This window comes from Telopea speciosissima, chromosome 4, assembly GCF_018873765.1.
Source record: "Telopea speciosissima isolate NSW1024214 ecotype Mountain lineage chromosome 4, Tspe_v1, whole genome shotgun sequence".
Classification (NCBI taxonomy): Eukaryota; Viridiplantae; Streptophyta; class Magnoliopsida; order Proteales; family Proteaceae; genus Telopea; species Telopea speciosissima.
Window position 1 is genome coordinate 57,834,629 of NC_057919.1, and position 11,182 is coordinate 57,845,810.

Below are 11,182 nucleotides of genomic sequence, written 5' to 3' on the forward strand. Positions count from 1 at the left end.
ACTTATGGTGCTGATCCAAAAGTGTGTGGAATGGAGACACATCTTCGTTGAACACCTGCATGATCTCTGTATACCAACCCCAGACCACCTTTTGAACTATTGTATGGAGAGCAGCATCACAATTGACTTTAATAAATCCATTTGGTAGAGCACTCCAAGATTGAGGAGGTGAAGCATTTCCAGAGTGAGTTGAGGCGCTGCCAGCCTTTGAAGGCATCCATATCGCCGCATATTCTAGAAAGGTCTTCTCCACCATTGAGATAACCTCTGAAGGTGTTCAGCGATTGGAAGAAAAAGCAAGCTCATTACACGCCTTCCATAGGTACCAACATATGAAAGACACTCTAGACAAGGATTCATGTGCCTTCCTCTTATCATGGCGAAACAAAGCATCCCGGTCAGCTACCTAACCAATCAGCCAAAGTTGGCATAAAGTTTGTAGGTGGGGAATATTGCAGTGTGCTCCCACACCATACTACTCTCGTAAAGGGGCAATCCAGTAGGAGATGATCATCAGTTTCAACCTCTGCTCCACTTCTTAAGCACGATGGATCGATAGGTATCTGTCGAGAGCGTAGACTTGAACCCGTGGCAATACCTTCATTACAGGTCTCAATCCTTGTTGAGAATAATTGTTATCTTTGATTATCTCTCTACAAGATGTAGAGTTATATATGTACAAGTAATATCACATGTGAGATCTTTACAACTTGTGAGATCCTTTATGGATCCACTCAGAAATGGAAACTATCTTATGTAATCTTTGAATAAGATGGAAACTCACATCATATCACATGTGATGATAATCAAATTAGGAAATGGTTGAGCCATATCACATGTGATCATAACAGATTGGGAAAGTTTAGAATAGGTAACTGCAATGCAATCCTCAAGATCCTGTAGAGCACTGATATGGTAGACATGATCTGTGATCCTTCACGATTACATACTTGGAAGAAAAGATATGATTCTCGATATTCTCTTGGTTGATACACCCCCTCAAGATGGGGATTTTGGCTCGCAAATTCACAGCTTGTCCCTAAGAAAGTTGAATTGAGCTGTGCTTAGTCATTTGGTGAGAATATCGGCTATTTGGTCCTTGGTTGAAATAAATTGGACTTGGAGCTCACGAGAGGCCACCTTGTCACACACGAAGTGGAAGTCGATCTCGACATGCTTTGTGCGGGCATGAAAGACAAGGTTGGCAGACAGATATGTAGTGTCAACGTTGTCACACCAGAGAACCGGTGGTGCCTGAATTAGAATCTTGAGTTCCCCAAACAGAGAGCGTAACCAGGTCAGTTCAGCGTAGGCATCAGCAACAGCCTTGTACTCAAATTTAGTGGAAGATCTCGCAATAGTTTTCTGTTTCTTGGAGGCCCAAGAGATAAGGTTTGGGCCCATATAGATGGCATAGCCCCCGGTGGATTTGCTGTCAAGATTGTCACCAGCCCAATCCGCATCCGAGAAGGCTTGAAGCTGGAGAGAGTCGGATTTGGAGAAAAAAAAGGCCAAGATTGCTGGTGGCCTTCAGATAATGAAGGATTCGTTTGACCATGGACCAGTGATCTTCTATTGGGGCGTGCATAAATTGGTAGGCACAGTTCACCAAGTAAGCAACATCCAGTCTGGTGAGAGTAATGTATTGTAAGGCACCAACAATCGAAAGATACTTGGTTGGGTCAGTGATGGCCACACCCCCTGCATTTGATGATGAGATCATGGTGGCAATGGGTGTGGTGACCGGTTTACAATCGGTCATGCCGGCCCATTATAGTAGATCAGAGATGTATCTGGATTGAGAGAGAAGAATTCCAGATGGCTTATATATGGCCTCAATACCAAGAAAGAAACTGAGAGAGCCAAGATCCTTGATGGAAAATTCAGTTGCGAGTTGCTGAAGAAGAGTAGTGATGTGTGAGCCTTGTTTGCCTGTCACCAAAATGTCATCAACATAGACTAGAACATAAGTAGTAATCGTGTCCTTAAGAAAAATGAATAATGATGGGTCAGGTTTGGGATGATCGAAAACCTGAGCGAACAAAAAATTCAAAGAGCTGATGAAACCAGACTTGTGGGGCTTACTTAAGGCCATAGAGGGACTTGTGCAGTCGACAAACATGGTTAGGATACTGCGGGTCGGTAAAAACCCTGTGGTCAGGCCATATAGACCTCTTCATTGAGGATTCCATAAAGGAATGCATTGTGGACATCTAGCTGTCTGATGGACCAGCTATTGGAGATGGCTAGAGATAGGACGATCTTGATTGTGGTTGGTTTAATGACCAGGCTGAAGGTTTCATTATAATCTAGGCCTTGTTGCTGATGAAAGCCTTTTGCAACAGGGCGAGCTTTGTATTGCACAACAGAGCCATCTGCCTTTCTCTTGATTCTGTACATCCATTTACAGCCGACAACATTCATAGCAGCATTGTGGGGAACAAGGGACCAAGTCCCATTGCATAGCAATGCATTGAACTCATCAGCCATGGCAGAGCGCCACAGGACATCCTTATTTTCCTGAGAGAAGCAAGTGGGTTCATCAGGTAGATGGTCGGGTGTGGGGGTAGGCTGAATGGAGTGGGCTTGGGGAAGGGAGTTAGGGTCCGCATAGATTGTGGTGATGGATTTTGTTCGAGGTGGGGGAGCTGAGGGAGATGGCGGGGTGTTTTGGGCCAAATGGCCAGGTGAGGGTACGGGTGAGGGAGGTGGGGTTTCCACAATGGGTTGGGGTATGGGTGGTACGGCCATAGGTGGTAAAGGTTGCAGGTTTAGAGGTGGGGAAGGGGCCGGGGGCGCCATATTAGATTGTGCATATGGAGTTGGACACAATGGAGGGGGGGGGGGGGGGAAGTGGGGTGACCCTTTGAAAGGGAAACACTGATTCGTCAAAGCGAATGTGTCTAGTTAAGTAAATGTGGTGATTTGTGAGATCCATACACCGATAACCAGAATGCGTTGGACTGTATCCCAAGAAGACGCAAGGAGAGGACTGGGGATCGGTTTTATGAGAGTTATAGGGACGAAGCCAAGGGAAACAGAGACACCCAAAAATTTTCAGAAAAGAGTAGTCAGGGGCCTACTGTGTCACTAGTTGGTAAGGTGAAACATTTCCTGTAACAGAGGATGGCATTCTACTAATAAGAAAAATTATCGTTTCAAAGGCATAGTCCCAATAAAAGGAAGGAACAGAGCTGTGAGATAAAAGAGTGATTCCCGTTTCAACAATATGGCGAATGCAATGTTCAACCGTCCCTTATTGCTCATGAGTGTGAGGGCAAGAGAGATGGTGTTGAATCCCAATATTAGCAAAAAAGGAGGGCAATGATCGAAATTCACCCCCCAATCAGTTTGCACAGATTTTATTTGACGGAAAAATTGCCGTTCTACCAAGGATTGAAAGCGCTTAAAAATTGAAAACACATCAGATTTTAACTTAAGGGGATAAAACCAAATGTACCTACTGAAATCATCAACAAAAATTACAAAGTACTTATTGCCTTCAGAAGAGGCAGTGGGGTGAGGACCCCAAACATCACTAAAAATTAAATCTAAAGGAAAAGAACTTCTAGAGGATGACTTGTGAAGGGAAAGACGATGCGCTTTGCCCATCTAGCAGGCAGGGTAGAGATGAGATGACGACAGAAACTTGTGTGTAGGGAGCATCATGCAAAGAACTCGATCATGGGGATGTCCAAGGCGACTGTGCCAGTGATCATAAGAGGTTTGTGCAGCATGGGTGGCACTTATTAATGGTGATGAAGGTAGGGAGTAGAGGCCATTTTTACTCGGTCCGAAAAGAAGCACTTGGTTGGTCATCGGATCCTTCACAAAAAAATGAGAAGAATGAAACTTGAAATAAACATTATTTTCATAACAAAACTTTTGAACAGACAACAGAAAGTTGGTAAGGGATGGAACATGTAGGACATTACTTAAATTAAAGGAACAAGAATGAGATGGAAGGGATATAGTACCGGTATTAGAGATAGAGAGTCCCATACCGTGTCCAACCTACAACTGATTGTTACCTGAATATGGATCATAAGTGGAGAAGGCCTGGAGATCTGGAGTGGCATGGTAGGTGGTGCCCGTGTCAGGGATCCAATGTGGGACGGTGGTGGGTAGGATGTTGGAGATGTAGGAAGCGGATGGAGGGTAGGGTGGTGGGTTGGATTGATTGTAATATGGTTGGGGATTGGCTGTAAAATATGTGGTGGGAGGGTTGGGGGGATGAGTGAGTGGTTGAGCAGGTGGGGTGAGTAAAAGTGGTGGTTTAGTGGTATTGGTGTTACCCGGTGCCTGATGACGATAGTAGCAAGAAGCCGCCTGATGATTTGTTCTGCCACAAACAGTGCAAGGGCTGTGAGCAAAGGCATTGGAATGTCCAAAGCCATGGCCACACCCATGGCCCCTGGTGGTGCCACGACCAGGGTTGGAGAAGCCAGAACCCCGACCCTAAGTGAAGTTGGCAATAGGGGCGGCAGTTGGATCTTGAGGGCGAGGTTTGTCGCCAGTAACATAGTCGTAAAGGCGATAACCAATGAGATAGGGCTGAATCTGAGCTTTCCAATACACAAAGTTAGTTGAAGAAAGCTTGATGGAAAGAAAGTGATGCACTCCACTAGGGGAGGGATGGTGTGGTCATGGTGGTGGTTGATCCCACGACAGAATCCGTTCCAACCATAATGGAGGGGAGAAGAAGCAAAAGAAAAAAAAAAAGGAGTATTGCTCGTTGGAGCTATGGGCTCTGATACCATGTTGAGAATAATTGTTATCCTTGATTATCTCTCTACAAGATGTAGAGTTATATATGTACAAATGATATCACATGTGAGATCTTTACAACTTGTGAGATCCTTTATGGATCCACTCAGAAATGGAAACTATCCTATGTAATCTTTGAATAAGATGGAAGGTTACATCATATCACATGTGATGATAATCAAATTAGAAAATGGTTGAGCCATATCACATGTGATCATAACAGATTGGGAAAGTTTAGAATATGTAACTGCAATGCAATCCTCAAGATCCTGTAGAGCACTTATATGGTAGATATGATCTGTGATTCTTCACGATTCCATACTTGGGAGAAAAGATATGATTCTCGATATTCTCTTGGTTGATAATCTTCCAGATTCGTTTTCAAATAGATTTTGGTATCATCTCCCATTTGTGAAGCCTTGAAGTAGCTGCATTTGTTCGTTGGACCTCCTCTTCCTTCTTAGCTAACAAACCATAGGCCGACTTCACTGAGAAATCTCCAGTCTATGAAGCACCCCAGATCTGTGTATCCTCTTCCATAAAAAGATGATTTAGTGATATCTTTAAAATTGCATTTACATCAACAGGTTGAAAATACTTGTGTAGAAGGCTGGCCTTCCAAGACCGACTTATCGGGTCTATTAAATCTACTACATATGTATGATCACAGCCCACAAGTCTTAAAGTTTGTACCTTAAAGTCAGCCAGAGAAGGCTTTGATCTGTCCAAATGTTAACCTTTCAAACTTGGCTCCTGTCCAGCACCCTGCCCGAGCTGCACATGTAGCACTGGACAGAGTGAGGCGGTCTTTTCACGCCTCACTCAGTCCGACGCTGCACATGCAACTCGGGCAAGGTGCTGGATAGGATCTCTTTGGTAACCTTTCTCCCATCACCAATTCTCCATATCAAGCCTTTTATTAGCATAGACCTCTCTTCGAAAAGACTCCTCCAGCCCCATGATGGACGGCTTCCCAATCTAGCATTTAAAAAATCGGTTGCAGGGTAGTAAAAGGATTTGATGAATCTAGCCCAATACAAAACTGGGTTAGACCACAGGCGCCATACTACGTTTGCCAGTAGAGCACGATTTTGTAATCGTGAGTCCTTTAACCCAAAACTTGCTTGTGACTTCGGCCTGCACAGCCACAACCATGAGATACAATGGGTCTTTTGGTCTTCATCAAAACCTCCCCAGTACAAGTTTGATGATGCTTTCCTAACCGCATTATGGAAGGAGACCAGCAATTTGAAGTGAGATCCAGCAAAAATTGACATAAGAGCAACTACAGATTTCAAGAGGACTTCCTTACCTGCATGGGGCAGCAGCTTACCTTTCCACCCTTGCAATTTGTTGATGGTTTTCCCTTTAACTTCATTAAAAATGACTTTCTTAGAGATACCAAAATCTGTTGGTAACCCCAAGTATTTCGGAGGGCCATCTCCATACTTCACCTTGAGGACTCTTGAGAACCATCTTTTGAACTTGACATGAGAGTTTGGGCTGAATGTAAGACTTGACTTTTGCAAGTTTATAGACTGGTCTGTAGCTTTACAATACAAATCCAGGCACTCCTTGAGTGAATTAATTTTCTGCAAGTTCACTTTGGAGAATAACAAGCAATCATCGGACAATAATAAATGAGTGATAGTTTAACCCCTATGTTGCACCTTTACACTATGTAAAGTACTGGATACTTCTGCTTGCTTTATAATAGATGTGAGAGCTTGGGAGCATAAAATAAAAATGGCAGGAGAAGTTGGGTCTCCTTGTCTAATACCCCTAGTTGGGGTTATAGAGCCTTTAATACACCCATTTATAAGGAGATTATATGGAACAGTTGTAATGCAAGAAATCACACGGTCAACCCAAAAGCGACTAAAACCCAATTTTAAGAGCATGCCTTCCACAAAATTCCATTCCAGCCTATCATATGGCTTTCGCATATCTAATTTGAGATCTAGGAAATTTTGTTTACCTCACTTCTGCTTCTTAATATAATGGAACATCTCATTTGCCACCAAAATATTGTCGGAGATGAGGCGATTTGGAATGAAGGCTTATTGATTTGGTGCTATGATTTGGTCCAAAACTCCATGCAATCGATCTGCTACTAATTTTGTGATGGTTTTGAAGGCCACATTGCATAAGCTTATTGGACAAAACTAATCAACCGTCTCCAGTACTCCCACCTTTGGAATGAGGCACATATAGGTGTGGTTCGACTTAGTTGGGATACCATCTGTTCTGAAAAAATCCACAACAAGAGAGAATAAATCTTCTTTAACAAAATCCCAGTATTTTTGGTTGAACACTGGAGGTAATCCATCCGGTCCAGGTGACTTCAAAGGAGCCATTGCAAAGAGTGCTAGCCGAACATCTTCCATTGTTGGGTCCTTACACAATGCATCATTTATCTAATCTGACACAATTTGTTGAAAAGAATCCAAGACTGAACTTAAGGCATGATCATCTACATGTTCTGAAGAATAAATGTGCTGAAAATAATTACATAAAATATCAAACACTTCTGTTTCAGTAGATGACCAATTACCAGAAGGGTGCTTTAAATTCAAGATCCTGTTTCGATGTCTTTTCCTTACAGTCGAAACATGAAAAAAAATAGTCTTTCTGTCACCTCCCCTTAACCAGTCAATCCTTGATTTCTGCCTCCACATCTCCTCCTCCATCTATAATTCCTCCTCAAGAAATTTTTGCACTTCTAATTCTTTATGTTGGGAAAAATTAGAATTTGGTAGACCCTGGATGTGTTCAAGCTGAGATTTCAAAGTCTTGATGTTTTCCTTGATATTTCCAATATCTTCCTGTTCCATTTCTTAAAAACACTCCGGCAGTGTTGGGTCTTCCTTAGCACCCGTTGAGCAGAATTTTGTGTAGTAAAAATACACCAAGCCCGAGCAGTAGTGTTTTGACAGTCATTATGGAGCATCCACATGGACTCGAATCGAAATGGTCTTTGTCCATGGAATTTACTCCCCTCAGTGTCTATAATAATAGGGTTGTGATCCCAGTTTTCTACAAGTTTCACAAATACTATAGCATCATCAAAGATTTCTCTCCAAGATGTGTTGCAGAGTTCACGATCAAGGCGAATCCTAATGTTCGATTGACCACTTCTTCTATTACTCCAAGTAAATGTAGGACCCTGGAAGCCAAGATCAAGAAATTCAACACGCATCTAAGAATTCCCTGAAGATTTCAGAATCTCTAGAGCATGACTGGGAACCACCTACTTTTTCCTGCCAAGAAAGGAAGGACTTAAAATTGCCATAACAAAACCAGTTACCTTGGCATTGACTTCCCAAAGAGGAAATACGATCCCACACCATTTTCCTTCTATGTTTCACAGGATCACATAAACGCATATGAGATCGATAAAAAGGTGGAACATCCACTAAATTCACTCTTACATCAAACATATTAGAATCAGATGACAATAAGGCCATATTTACATTAACGGTCCATAATAAAGCAAGTCCTCCCGATGCACCAATCGGATCCACAGTAGCAAACCTCTGGAAATTTCCTCTTCTTTAGATTCTCTCAATCACTGCTCTTGTACTCTTTGTTTCCATCAAAGAAACCACTTCAGGACTATCTTTTTTAAGGTGATGATTAAGGTATCGAATTGTCGAGGGTCTCCCCAGCCCTTGACAGTTCCACCCAAATAGCTTCATAATCTCCCGTGGAGCTGGCTAAGGGTGTCAAACGGTGCGGTTCCGGTTCGGTACACATTTTGCAAGGTAGAAATCAAAACCGCATTGGATAAGAATCGCCCAAAATTAGAATCATTTTATATGTGGTACTTTTAGTGGTTTCTATTCAGTTTTCGTTATCTGGTTTACATGTGGTTTGTAATACCGGTTTCACCTTTGTACCCTCTAATTTTCCATATCCATGTTATGTGGGAGAAATTATATTGTTTCATACATATCTAACTCTAGGCAAAGTTCACTTAAACATTCTAGTTGCAATGATAATTTTAAGTGATTACTCAAGGCCGCAAAGTACCGCAAGAGAAACCAACCTGAGGACATCACCAATCCATACCCCATGCAATTCATTAACAAAGTCCACTAAAACATGCTGCTCGTCCTAAAACCTTTTGTCCCTTCATGAATTTGGCACTCAAAGTGAAATTAAAAATAATCACAGTAAGGAGTGATTTTGCTACCCGGTTTCTATTCAGTTAATCGATGATTTTCCAGTTTTGAATCGAATCGAACCGGTAATAGAACCTATGAAATCAAAATCGTGCTGTTTTTGTATGGTGAGGTTCAGTTCGATCGTAAATGGTCGGTTCCGGTTTCGACAATCAGTTTCGGTTCCATTTTAACACCATTAGAGCTGGCTCTCTCCAGCATCCACTGGTTTCAATCCTAAAAACTGATAAGAGTCTTCATCAGCCATAGAGTTGTCCATATCAGTATCACCCACTGCACCTGAGTCATCCAATGATAGACGTAGGCGTTTAGGAGCCTGCAGTTGACAGCCAGAATGGGTTGGATCATTGGTATAGGGTTGGTTGGGATGGGTCAGGTCTTGGATATGAGGTTGGTTGAGGGGCATGATGCGGTTATCCCCCAAAGGAAGAGAAGATGTATGGTTGTAGGCCACTAGAGTCGAGTTTGAAAGAGAACAACTAGATAGGTGAGGGAGAAGTGCCATTAAGGCATGTGGGATTTTTGGAGTTTTTGGGAGGTTATTTAGGAGGAGCATGAGTTGGTTTCCAGAGGTTTCGGTGGTGGGAGGATTAGATGAAGGGTTAGGATAAGAAGATAGGGTGTTGGTGAGATATGGATATGGATTAAGTTTCCTATTCTAGGAAGGATTCTTGGTCAATATTGTGTGAATATTGGATTTGTATTTGTTTCCTTTTCTTTTGCTACCTTTGTATAGCAACCCTACTGTATTAACTCTATTATAAAAAGCAATTCATTCTCTCCCAAGAAGATAAGAAAACTGAGAGATTCATCCAGAGGAGTAGGCTTCTGAGGAAGACCGAACCTCATTAATTCGTTGTGTCTCTTTTGTTTTTGTGTCTCTGATCTGAAACTTGGTATCAGAGCGGGTTTGAATCGACTCTACGAGACCAGTTGTGCTTCCTGTTATTCTCCTGGTGTTCTTCTTATGACCTGCTCATCTGCAACTTTGTTCTAATCATTGATCTGAACGGAGGTCCTTACTACTGATTTCTATTCGTGAACCAAACGAAAAATCCATGTTGTCTGTGAGAGATTGAACCAGATCTTACTGTTGTCCTCTTCTGTGACAATTAAAGGCTGTTGTTGATACCCATTCAAAACTTGTTGTTTCTGCCTTCGTTTGTCAGTTAAGTTCTTTATTTTTTTGTTCTTGGTTTTTGCCGCTGATTTACATGAGTTTACCATGACTGACACTAATCAAGATAAAGCTTCTGGTTCAAATACCACTTCTGACACTACTAAGGCTGTTTCACATGAAGTGAACAGCCAACGTCTTACCTCTGTTGTATTGAATGAAAGAAATTATCTTCCATGGTCTTGGGTCATAACCATTGCACTTGGAAGCAGGTCCAAACTCCATCACATTAATGGCCAAACAGAGGCTCCTTTGCCGACTGATTCAACATTCGCTGAGTGGCAAGCCACTGACCATTCGGTTATGACATGGCTTTTTAATTCTATGGAATCTCATGTTTATGAAATTTTTGCTTATTCTGAGTCTGCATTAGACCTGTGGAACTCTTTGAGTGAGATGTATGGTGAAGCAGATTCACATGTCTTTGAGTTGCAACAGGAACTTGCTAGCTCCAAGCAAGGTTCTACCCAACCGTTTACTGAACACCTTGGTAACTTACAGAAAAAATGGGACGAGCTTTGTCAATACATACACTCTACACAATCCGTTACTGATTATGTCTAACAGGAAGAACATGATAGAATATTTCAACTGTTGGCTAGCATTAAACCTGAGTATGAGGATCTGAAACTGCAAGTTCTCATGTCTGTTGTTGTTAATCGTGGTTGGCCTCTCTTTCAAATGGACATAAAAAATGCGTTCTTGCATGGAGACTTAGAAGAGGAAGTCTATATGGATCTTCCTCGTGGTCATGTGTTTGAAAATCAAGATGGGATGATTTGCAAACTCAAGAAGGCCATATGGACTTAAACAGTCTCCACGTGCGTGGTACGGGAAGCTCAGTACTGCCCTCATCAGCTTTGGATTCAAAAGAGGAGAATCGAATTCTTCTATGTTTGTCAAAAACACTGACAAAGGTGTCGTGATAGTCATTGTTTTATGTTGACGACATCGTCATTACAGTTAATAACCACTCTAGGATTGTTACTCTTAAGCAATATTTGAGTAAAGATTTTGACATCAAAGATCTGGGTAAGTTGAAATACTTTCTTGG